The following is a 13590-nucleotide window of genomic DNA, read 5'->3' as shown; positions in this document are numbered from 1 at the left end:
GAGCTCAGGGCGTGGCAGCTCCTCTCGCTCGCCTGCAGCGGACACTCATCACCACTGCTGCTGTTGTTACTGTCATCGAAGGGTGGGAGCTTCCCCGGTTCAGGCAAGTCAGTTCATGGAAGCTGGAGGGTCCAACGATGGTGCGCCGAGACTACCTGCGTTCGGCTCAGTTATTTTTACGTTGGGCAACTCCAGGGACAATGCGGGTATCAACGCCCACATTTCAGTTCTGTTCACCAGGATCCCTGAGGAAAATGAGGAGGGTATGCAGAGGCCCCTTGCAGTGGAAAATCCCATGGAGAATGAGGGAGGAATTCAACGGCCCCTTGCAGGGGAAAATCCGACGGAGCTTGGTGGAGGGCGGCAGCAATCCCTGGCGGAGGAGATTCGTGAGGCTGACAGAGGGAAACGTCCAATGGGGGAGGCATCAAGTTCGGGGGGTAATTCACTGCAGGAGCCCCATCAAACTCCAGGCCGTGCACGTGAACCTGAACTGCCAGCCTTCATGGATGGATATCCCGAGGGACAAGGATGGGCGTGGATTCGGGAAGCTGAGCCAGAGGAATAGTCCCCTGCGGCACTCCTTCGTTTTTCCAGGATGGGTATGGGATTGTGGACGGTTTAGTGATCTTTCCTCTTGTCTTACGTCTTACATTGCTGGTCTCTTGTTTTATGTCGCTGGTCTCTTGTCTTATGCTGTTACTTGTTCTCTTCTCTGATATGGGTCATTTTAGGAAGCATAGTAGTTTCTCTGTTTTGGGACATAAGCGCAGCTCTTGTAGAATTCTGAGTCATATGGCGTTTGAAATCTGCCCCTGCGTGGGCTTTTTAGAACTGTTTGGAATCATTTTGGCAGATGGTGCACTGGTCAAAACTGGAAGTATCACCAGGTGTAAGAGTTTTTTTGAGTCTGTTATAGCTGCCCATGGAGTCACAGATGGACATGGGCAGCCAGTCATCTCGAATGTAAGTTTTATCTGTACATATTAATACAATAGTAGGTAGTGTTGCTGAGAAAAAAAAAAAAAAAAATTATATTATAATAAAATCAATGGTACATAGAAGTATCCGTGAATGATTTTTCGTTGCTGGTGAATCATGTTTTTGTGTGTTAATACATTATTTTATAGCACTAACTAATTATTGATAATACATTATTTTACTTTTTTTTAGGATTTATATATATATATATAAAAGAGACTTAAAGGTACTCTATTATGTTTTTGTATGTTAATACATTATTTTATAGCATTGACTAATTAGTGATAACCATATTATATGTAAAATGACGTTTTAAGTTTTTTTAGATTTATATATTATTTTCTACGTATACAAATTAATATTTATATATATAAATATAAGTATAAAAAAACATAAAAGTACTATATTAAATAATATTGGAAAAAAACAATGAAATTAATTGTATTATAATAGAATCCGACACTAGTACACAAGTAATCGTAAATGGTGTTTTGTGTTATATATATTAATTTTTATTTATATAAATTAATATATATAAGTAAAAAAAGAAATAAAGGTATTGTATTATGTTTTTGTGTGTTAATACATTATTTTATAACACTAACTAATTAGTGATAGTCAATTATATGTAAAATGACGTTTTAAGTTTTTTTAGATTTATATATATTATTTTCAATCTATATATAGATATATAAGTAAAAAAAATATAAGGGTACTATCTTATTGTGTTAATACATTATTTATAGCACTCACCAATTAGTGATAGCCGCATTATATGTAAAATGATGTTTTAAATAACGTTTTAAGTTTAAAATCTGATAATGGTACATAAAAGTAAAGTAACTCAATAGCCACATTATATGTAAAATGACTTGTTGTTGTAATATAACTGACTACCATTTATAATATTCACATTGGATGGAGAAAAAGTCTCCAAACTAAAAGGTGATTGATGAAATTTGGTTGTTGTTGTTGTAAATATAATATAACTGATTACCATTTACAATAAACATTCATATTGGATGGAGAAAAAGTCTCCAACCTAAAAGGTAATTGACCAAATTTGGTTAGGAAATTCAAATTTATAGATGGTTTTTCACATATTTAATATTAAGGCTCAAGACCAAGGTCATGGGAAAATTTAAAATAATTAAAATTTTTAAATTTGTTTTTTGTTATTAAATTATTTGTTGAATATTACCTAGTTCACAAAGTTTTTTTTCCAATTAAAACATGCTTTCTTTCATTTTTTCCTTATTCATTCAAATAATTTAACTTTCGCCTATGACAATCAAATAAAAGTAATTTCATATGACAATTTCCAACATCAAAACTTGTCATTTAAAAAATTCTGCCAATAACCCACCAATTAAGGTGAAGGGTTTTTTCTTGTAGCTAGATAAAAAGAATATGTAGAACAAGAGGTATTTGATATTTTTGATATGACAACATGGAGTCTAAACATTAATCAATTTTACAGTGGGGAGAGTAAGGATCCTTTCCTCTATGGAACCTCTCATTTCTCTTCTCTAAAAACCGCTAAATAGAAAATTTTGGAGTTGTTGGAAGTGCCACTACAAAAACAATGCAAACTACTGTCAAATTTACATTTTCTATTAATTGGAAAGAATTTGTAAATGAATTTGATTGGCATTTATTATTTAGTTACAGTTACTCTTACCGCTTTTTATCCTCTGAGTAATTTGGGTTCTCCTACCATTGGCTATAGCTGATGAGGAGGGAGCAATGTGAGTTGAATGTGTAAAGGGCGTCGACGCAGAAGATGAGGGAGTCTTATTTATTCTGCTAGCCATCACCATTATGGCCTTTTCCTGCACCACCACCACAACATAAAAAATATTTCAATCCAAATCTTTCTTTGCAAATTACAAAAAAAATCTCTGCAAATTTTATATTGCAAGGACTCCAATGAAATATAATTAAATCCACAAGATAAGCATAAAATCCTTCTTGTGGAAGAACGCTACACCACCTTATCTACCGATACATGGTAAATGTTTACTTTCCCTGCATAGAAAATTGTGAGAAGGGAGAAAGGGGACTATGATTTGGCTTTGCGTAATAAAATCACACTCAACATAAATTTGGCCACTGATTTGAGGGGAAAATTTTCTATTTGATGTAATTTAAAAACAGAAGAGGGAAACAAGATTTAATTTATTGTGATTCTGATAAATCAAATCCTAAGCCAAGAAGCCCTCCCTCTGTTAGAGTGTGATAAGGGGTGAGTCAATAATTAAAAAATGAGTTTAGATACTCAAATTCTACTATAACAAAATCAAATTTTATACATATACGCATTGAACATCAAACTTACACGCGACTGCGGATTCCAAAATCTATTAGGTGTGGATTTATCCTTTGGCTACTAAATTTGGGAAACAAATTTTCTTTAAAATGCCATTTAGTGTTGGAAGTAATGGAGAAATCTAAACTTAGATTATTGTTATGATGATGATAGGTTTGAGACTCTAATCTTAGACCTCATATCCTAATATCTAGGGAGTGGTTGAAACCATCCCGTTAGTGTGAAAGCCTATATATTTGAGGCTCATTTGACTCAATGTAAGGGGGCTTGTATGAGTGTTTGTACACTCTCCAGGTATCTCACTTAGAGATCCATTTAGTTTATAGTTAATATATTCAGTTTTTATCATGTTATCAAATCTGCAGGGTCGAGGAGCCTGTATCTGAGTGGAGAGAGGTCGGTGCGACTGAGACAGAATCAACACAGATTTTGAGGAGAAAATAACGCCAATTCACTATTAAGACTCCATGATTTTTTATTTCTAGATCGGTGCGAGGGCTGAGGAGAAAATCGTGCCGACCCTGTCTGAAATTGCTACAGTCTTCCTCCTCGCTGTCATCTAAAGGCCGTGTTGGATGCCTGGAGGTGTGCATTGAGCAGAGGCATCGTGGTGGATTTCGATCCAGGGAATAAGTTGTTGATCCATGGAGAAGACCTGCGCAGCGGAAGAGGAGTCTTGCTATAGTAGCAGAGGTGGCAGAGAGTTGTTGCGTAAGCGTGGTTTCACTGCCATATCGCCATGGATCTTCTCCTGAGGCCGAGGTTGCTACGGTCTGCCAAGAAGGAAGGAGATCGTGATTGAGGCATGGAGGTCGTGGAATTTATTTTTTGTGGAAGGAGTTGGCACATTCTTTCTCCACAATGAAACGGCAAGGCACTAAACATTTACATCTCGAGAAAGAAGCGCGTGAATTTTAGCGTGAATTCAATGTGTAAGCCATCTAATTATTCATGAGTTTGGCACATTCTCATGTCGTTGCAGTAGTAACATCTCCAGTAAAGTAGATTCCCAGTGAAGTCAATGGAGCAAGAAAGCTGTGTGGAGGCAGCGTGTGGTTCAAGAGTGTTCCAGAGCTTCATGTTCCAGAGCGTCATCTAGCAGATTTGTCCTTGAAATCTTATTGTTTGAGAAACCTAGAAGTTGCAGGTTGTGGAGATTCCAAAACCAATTGGGTAAATTTTCTTCTAAGTTATTATATGCCACAATGAAAATGCAAAAGTTCTTGCTGATTTGAACCCATCTTCAGAAATATGTGTTATCAGAAATTGCTAATTACATACACCAGAATTAGATATTGATAGTGTTTCCAGCTTGTGAGAGGTTGTTTTGTTGCTCGTCGCCAGAGCGAGGGCACTAAGACCTGCGTGGCACAGAAGCCACAATCTACAAGGTTCTACAGTTGAAGAGCTTCCAAAGGGAGAAGTTTCCTGCCTGCGTGGTAATGGGGTTGTTGGAGCTCGTTAGAGGACCATGTGGAGTCGAAAAGAAATCTCAAAGCAAGATAAAGCGAGATAAGATGGACTTTAACAACATGTCTATATTTTTAGATATTTTTGATTCTGATGATGATGTTTTTCTCATGTGGGAATTTGGAGGCATTAGCATGAGTATTATGTTCGAGTCAGAAGAAATTTCAGAAAAACAATGTGGTTCTATTGATGACCACGAGAATCAAGAGGCACAGTCTATTGTGCAAGATCCTGAGATTGAAGACACATGAGTTGATCTTTAGGAAGGGTGTAAAGAGGAACAAAGTGTTGAAGATCAATTGGACGAGCCACATGAAGCTAATTGCAAAGACGTGGCAGAAGAAGACAAAGCTGAAGAGAATTTAAATTGTGATGATCTCATTAATATTTCTGTGTGTGCAGATGTTACATCAATGAATGATGAAGACATCATAGCTGACGTTCAGATGGTTGACATCGGAAATAGTGAGAGGGAAAATTCTCCTATCCAGCCTGCCATAATCTTGAGAAGGGCGAGAATAAAGATTCAAGCTTTCCATCACTAGGGAAGAAATGAGGTGAAGATACATCACTACCTCATGGCAAGGAAAGTGAAGATGAAGCCTCTACTCGAGATGAACAAGCATGGACTCACAAGAAAAAAGACCAAAATGAAAACCTTTTTTACTAAGTTTTTCATGTTTTAATTGTAAGCCTAGCTGAGACTAAACCAGCAGGCATATGTTATTGTTCAGTACCCTTTCTCCATTAAGGGGGAGTGTTGGAAGTAATGGAGAAGGCAAAACTTAGATTATTGTTATGATGATGATAGGTTTGAGACTCTAATCTTAGACCTCATATCCTAATATCTAGGGAGTGGTTGAAACCATCTCGTTAGTGTGAAATCCTATATATTTGAGGCTCATCTAACTCAATGTAAGGGGGCTTGTATGAGTGTTTGTACACTCTCCAGGTATCTCACCTGGAGAGCCATTTAGTTTATAGTTAATATATTCAGTTTTTATCAAGTAGAATCGAATAGTACCTGTGATATTGTTTTTCTCTGTCGATGCCGTGAGATTTTCCCATGATTTTTCTGAGGGTTGTTTTCACTTATCGTTGTCCAAGGAAGTATTCATAGATCCTGTAAAGACCCACATTGTTTAAATAAAATAGAAAGGCGAGATCTTATTGTCGTATAAGGGATCAGGGGCAGGAGACTATGCATTGGCATAAGGTGCGAAGAGATTCATTACCAAGAAGGTGACAAAGAACATTAGTAAGGTAACAGAGATAGTGGAGGCGGCCATCTCTGAAAATAAACAGAAATTTCGATGTCCAATACCAAGAAAATCAAGAAAGAATATCGTAATGCCAAAATAACACCCTCGTGGTAGTTTGTCCATCCCACACACTTCAAATTTTCGACCGGGAGTGCTCAGTTTCAGGGTTTTGGCTACCGAGAATCTTGTAATTGATCCAGATTTCAATCATTTTCAGGATTTAGTGCTCCATCAAATTCTATCAAGAAATGAGAATTTACCACTTACAACCACCAGTGTCTATTCTTCATCACATTCTATCAAGAAATGATCATTCACTAGTTACAACCGTGAGCATCCAGGCTTTGCAAGTTTCTAGCCAATCACGACTGGCACATGTCAGCGTATCTCAAATCAATGGATGCTTATAATTCAATCATCTAACGAAAGATCGAATGGTGCACATTGAGGACAGGTGGGCAGTAGGGGAGTTATTCCCAAAGGGAAACACGTTACGACGTAATTATTTTATAATAATTAATATAAAATTATATATATTTCAATTTTAAATATAAAGTTAGTATTAGGTAATATGTTATTTAATTTATTTTTGTTGGTTTTATTTACAAGGGATTTGAAAATTGAATTTCATGGTTTACCTCACACTTTATAACATGGTAAATGCCAAATAAGTTTTCCCATGAGTCATATGGAAGCCAATTGTGAGAGCCAAAGGCATATTAGTTTTGCGAGAAGTAAAATGGATGTCTTCTTAAAGGATTTGAAAAGGGATTTAGAATTCTTAACATATAGTGATAACATTGAGCACATCTACCACAATTTGACTACAAACATTTCCAATACCATTAACAAGTTATCTAGGGAGGTTTCTTATAAAAGGTACAATAAAACTTCCAACCCTTGGTATGATAATGATTGTAAAATTTCTAGGAAAGCAATTGGAGATACTCCTAATGAATCTGTAAAGCTTGAAAAAATAAATATGTACAAAGTTCTTATGAAAAGGAATATTCACTTTTCTAAAGTTGAGCCTAGAAAATTTTGGAGGAATATTCTTGTTCGTAAAGTGAAAGAAAATAATTTGATCCCCTTAAATAATTGGTATATCTATCTTAAGAATATTTATGATTCGAGAGACATCATGGGCACCATATTGAACACTCTTATAAAGGAGGATATATTTTCTTTGGAAGATATGGAGTTTGGGATCAAGTGTCTTTCTAATGGGAAAATTAGAGATATTGAAGGTTACCAAGTTGAAATTTTCAAAATGGGAAGGTCTATCCTCATCCCTAGTATACATAAACCCCTTAATTTGGTAGTAAAACAAGGCTTCCCTAAGCCTTGGATGCAAAGTTTTATTGTTCTTATCTTTAAAAGTGGGGACAAAAACATTCCCTCTAATTATAGGACCATTATTATTAGGCATGTTTTATCCAATCTGTATGGACTCATTTTGGAAAATAAGATTAGCCTTTGGCTTGAATGCTATGGAAAAAGAGCTAAAGGGAAAGTTGGATTTAGGATACATCACTCCACTATAGACCAATCCCTTTACTCTTAGGATTATTGTGGAGGAATGTGGAAATAATAAAACTGATCCCTTTTATTTTTTTCTTGACTTTAGAAAAGCTTTCAACACAATTCCTCAGGGTAATCTATGGAACAGGCTAGAAGAGATAATGGTTCCTCTCAAATTGAGGGTTGTTGTAACTAGGCTATATGAGAATATTATTTCCAAGCTTAGGACCACTGAGGGTTGGTAAGAAGAAATTAAATGCAATATCAGAGTTAAGCAAGGATGTCCCCTATCCCCTACTCTTTTTGGAACTTACACTGAAAAGCTAGAAGAATATTTGGAATCTATAGGATATGATGGCCCCAAGATCATAGGTATTGTCATTACTCTTCCCTTTTATGCTGATGATATAACTCTTCTAGCTAGGAGCCATGACAATCTTGACAAGCAACTTAAAATCCTCCGTGATTATTGCTCCATGGTGAGTATGCTTGTTAGTACCAACACAACTAAGGTCGTGAGAATTAAATCCAAAAATATCAACTATGATAATTTCATGTTTGAAAATAACTAGTTGGAGAAAGTTTTTTCATACAAGTATCTAGGAATTGACATTCATCATTAGCTCAATTGGAATTATAACATTGAGAAAATATTTATTGGGGGTTGGAAATATTATTATGGGCTCGAAAATAATTATAAGTCGATAGAACTTTGGTTATAGAGTAAAACAAAGTTCCTCTTTGAGACTCTTGTCACCCCTATTATTTTATATAGGTGTGAGGTTTGGGATTGTAGTTTTTCTATAGAATCATGGAGGAAGATTGATTTGATCCAAAAGCAATTTATATCCTACAACCTCAAGATTTAAGGAAATACTCCCTACCTTATCCTCTTGATTGTAGCCAGCCTTTATCCCATTGAAAGCATGGTTATGATTAGGTATATCATGTATAAGAAGAATCGATACAACATGTAAGCCAAGAGGTTCCCCCAAAATTGCTTCTAACTCTAGCCAAAACCCCCACCTCTGACGAACATGCCCAATATTTACTAGATCATTGAGGGTAAAGGAGGATATTATCTAGGAGAATACGGATAATATTAAAAGTACTATTACTTCTAAATTTAAGGATAAATTGTAAAATGAAAAGGAAGCTAACATATGATAAGGAAGAAACTAGCATACTATAAGGAGGTAATCAACCACAATCTCGATAACTAGAATTATCTTTATTACCTCTAAATTAGGATAAATCGTAAAATGAAAAGGAAGCTAACATACTATAAGGAGGTAATCAACGAGAATCTTGATAGCTAGAATTATCTTTATGACCTGACGATGCTAAGAGGAAAATGAATATTTCCAAGATAAGAAATAATTCTCATAAGCTTCAAAGTGAAATCAGACATTGGTCAGTTCCAAAAACACTTTGGGATGTAAGAGTCTATAACCTTTGATACTAAGAGGGTTGGAGATAAAAAAAAACACTTTCTCTTAAATTCCCAAATCTTACTCACATATGTTCTTCTTTTCAATCATAAAAATAAATTATTAATAAATCTCAATTAATTTCTATCATCATTATTATATATTTAAATTTGTAATATAATTTTATAAAAACTATATATAATTTTTCAAATTTAAATAATATTTATATATTATGAAATTTAAAAATTACGTTATATTTGAAAATGTAAAACCCAACAATTTCAATCTTTATTAGGTTTGTTACTGATTTACCCGTATTTATAGTTGAGTGGTGATCATCGATTGTTTAAAAAAATATTATTGATTTTTTTTATTAAAATATTAGTTAATAAAAATATATGTTATAATTTAAAAATTATTATTATTAATATATAAAATATTTTATAATATTTATATTTAATTTGAAATAATTATATTATGATATTTTATAATTAAATGGAAATGAAAAGAAAATTACAACAACAGAGCTCAAGAGAAACAAAATATTTTTGCTCCTACCGAGAGGAAAGAGTGTTTAATTTTATTTATACAAAACAAAGATAACGGAGAAAATGGTAAAGAGATTTACAAAGAACGAAGAGACAAACGAATTCTGCTCCCTGCGGAGAGGAAAATGTGCTTCTATTTATTTATACAAGTATTTTTTAAGTTTAATAATTTTAAGTCTGTTATACTAGCCTCAGACAGCCTTGTTCGAGAAGTGCATATCCATTTCAGCAGAATTTTATGGAATATTGCTGTTTATTAATGGATAAATTTTATCGTGTAAGACAGTCCTATTAAAATGATGAAATATTGGAAGTAAAGATTCTATATCATGTGTAGTTATTATTAGAAGTTACCAGGAGTCAATTTAGAAGATATTGGTTCCAATGTATGAGTCATAACTATCTTGATCTAAATGTGTCAAAAGCAGTAATTTATTTTTTATATATAATATTTGTAATCAATATATAATATTTGTAATCAATAAAAATATAAAGTGTGATTTGTTGTATGCACACTCTCTTATCTCTTTCAATTTTTCTATCATGATATTAGAGCTAGTACTGGCTTGGCTCCTCTAAGGCAAAGCCAGGAAAATGTGAGAGACTTAATTTTATTGCTTTACAAATAGATTAGGTTAGCGGATTGTGTTGTGTAAACTGTTTATTGTTAATAAATTTTGTTTTATTTTTGTATGCTGCCATTAGGGCAATTCTGGAAATTGCAGTGTGGATGAATCTGTATACAACAATTTTTTTTAGAGCTGAATGGTCGAAATTGCAGTGTGGGTAAATCTGTATACAACAATTTTTTAGATCTGAACTGTAGAAAAATTGTGTTGCTGCAATACTGTTCATGGAGCTGTAGAGCCCGTTGAACGTGGTGCTACCGAGCATTGCTGTGAAGTATTTCCATATTTTTTCCATTTCTCCCCATTGCTGCACTGTGCAAAGTTGAATTTTCTGGCCACAAGGGCATTCTACATCGCAGAAGCCACGCAGCTGTAATGAAATAAACCTGAAGATTTCCAGACCACACAATAAGGGTGATGATTATCATTTGCCTTTCACCATGACGGCAACAACCAGATTTAGCCACGCTCTGTAGAAATCAGCGAACAGGCACTCCATTTTCTTCTCAATATGAAATTTTATTAGTAATAAAAGGCCCTGAGTCATAAAGTCATTGCCTGATACGACTGTTCATTTCTTCATTTTCTTATCAGTTGTGCTCGGGAAAGGCGTGTGTGTTGTTAAGCTCCATTAATTTTGCACAATTGTTGCCTACAATTATGGAATTGCAGTCTTTCCTTAACTTATGGAAACCAGCTGCAGTAGTTTCCTTAAGTTAAGAAAATCAACTGCAATTACTAAATTTATAATTGGGAGCTACTAAAGTGGTACATCACTTTGATTCGAGTTCTCTGCCTTGATTTGTGGGACATCTAACACATAGCTATTAGAAGCTTGATGGAAGCTTAGCTACATGTTCATCTGTTTGGTCCCCAAGCTCATATCTCAATCCCCTTCAGTTTTACACCATGTAGCTGAGATAGTAGAGCTTGGAAGTGCCTTCAGAATTTTGTATGTTTTTCTTTTGCTTGGATTGAAGCTGGAGTGCTGAAGAAGAAGCAAGTGGACTGTGGCCTGCATCAATACATCACCAATGGCTGGAGGTAATTCGTATCCCTGGGTATTAAGTTTCAACGATTCTTTTCAGTTCTTTCCGCATGCAGAATCGTTGTTTAAGTTTATAATATCTTACATTTGGTATCGGAGCTATTTATCTCTGCCTTGGTATTCTCTCGCCGCCCTTTTGTTTTTCTGTGTGTTGGCTTCAACTTAAACCTCATTTGCCATGCAATGGAATATTAGGATCTTGACCAAGCTATAAACCCTACTCTATGCAAATCATGATCCGCCTCTCCTGAGAGTGCCCTACACATTTACGTTAAGGTTACTGGAGTTAAATAGCATCGTGGGGTATTCCAAGAACTCGAACTCGGAACCTGGTGGTGAAGTTTAAGTTTTTAAAACAATTTAAAAAAAAAAAAAAATTGTGACTGTGCGTAGACTTGAACTTCGCACGCCCAAAGGTACGTACAGGTTTCTACTTCCTCTGTGGGTGAAAATTAACACAGTGCATATGAATATGCGCGATTGACTGTAGGGTATGGAAGCGTAAATAGATACAGAAACCGTGTCCATCGGTTGTGTGAACCTGTAACTTTTAGATGCTGGAAAATTGTGTTTTATTTTTGAGTTTTTGCTTTTGAATAACACTAGCCGAGGTCTGGAGCTTTCTTCATATTAGTAAGATCAGATATTGGATCTTTCTGTTGATGGGTCTTTTAATTCTGTGCAAGCTGAATTCACTTGCGTTAACTTCAGACTTTTTTTCCCTCTTTTCGGTATGCGGTTGCTTTGTTGTGTAATAGGCTGGGTTAAGTTTGGAATATTTAGAAAATAACTTATGCTTCTTGTGAGATCGATCAACTTTGCGAGAGTTGAAACCTGAACGTATTTGCTCTCATTGCGATTATTTTTAAGGAAGTGAGGGCATGGGATGGGGTTTGAACATGCAACCTGTGCTATGCAACTGAGCTAACTGCGAACACCGGGGTGAAGTTTATTATACGAGAAAACAACGTGTGGACCCCACTACCTCTTCTCCACATTCTTCGTAATGGTGGAAAATTATGTTTCACCCATGGCGTCTGACCCTAAATGCTTCATAATGGTCGAAAATGCTTTATACAGTTTTATGCTTATTATCCAATTATGGCGGAGCTAAATATTAATCCGCCATAGTATACTATTGATATAAGATTATTTTGTTTGTGACATTATTATTGTTTAATTTTAAAATTATGGGCCAGTCAAATACTATAGTTTATGCATTCTTAAATATTTCAATATTTGAATATTTGAAATGGTTCAGTCTTTTGTTTTGAATATTTCAAATTTGCAATTTTGTTTGCAAATTATTTAAAGAAATAATTTACAACTTTTTGAGCCCATTTTGTAATTAATTAGTCTTAAATAAATTATGGGACAGTTAGACTGAGGAATGTAAATTTAATTTTAATTTTATTTATCTTGTGAGCAAAATAGCTTGTTTCTGGTCAATTCTTGTTGTTTTATAAACTTAAGGATGGAGCCTGAAGTCAAGCCAACTAGCCTTCGAACTGCATTTTCTATGCAAGTGCAAAGTATATCAACGCTGCTTCAGTCAATCTCCGGGTTAAGTTTATAAATTGAGCAATCAATTTGTAGTCATTTTCGGTAATGCTGACTGCTTTAACCTTAATTTTGATTTTGCTGGAAAATTATTACAGTTATATGGAGTTTATTAAAATGTCATTTTGACTTACTCTTTTCAGTAAACATTATTTTTCTCTCTGGTTAAGTTTTGTTTATGCAACAAAATAATGTCTAGTGATCCATATGATTTTAATTAATTAGAGAATAGCCACAACATCTTTAATTAAATAAAATTATATATTTTGATTGCTTAGATCACATAAAGATTATTTAGACATTAAATTGTAATTAATTACACTGAATATAATAAATTTTATCCCACTGGAATTTTTATTATATTTATGTAATTAATTAGGATAAAATTTCATAACCTACCCACAGGAGTTATGAATTAATAAGTTTTATCATAAAGTTTTATTGAATCTGTTTGAATTGAAAATTTAGCCCACAGGCAATTTTTATGTCATTTGATTCAGTTCTTTTTAGCATGATTTACATTGGTAAAACATGAAAGTTTATTAAGCCTCAATTTTAACATAAGCATGTGATTCTTTATTTCGATGCAGTAATACAACCTACAAATTTCTCTGAAATTCGTTGTGACCTTCCTGAACTTAAGGGAGATAACTATAAAATTTGGAAGGAGAGGATTCTCCTTCATTTAGGGTGGATGGACATAGATTATGCTATCAGGAAAGATGAACCATCAGCACTCACTAATACCAGCACTGCAGCGGACATCACGCTTTATGAACGATGGGAGCGATCCAATCGTCTAAGCATGATGT

This window comes from Pinus tabuliformis, chromosome 5_2 (genome assembly GCF_031772625.1).
Source record: "Pinus tabuliformis cultivar Carrire ecotype Pingquan chromosome 5_2, CPIR1, whole genome shotgun sequence".
Taxonomy (NCBI): Eukaryota; Viridiplantae; Streptophyta; class Pinopsida; order Pinales; family Pinaceae; genus Pinus; species Pinus tabuliformis.
The sequence above is the reverse complement of the archived record's forward strand: the minus strand, read 5'-3'. Positions refer to the sequence as shown.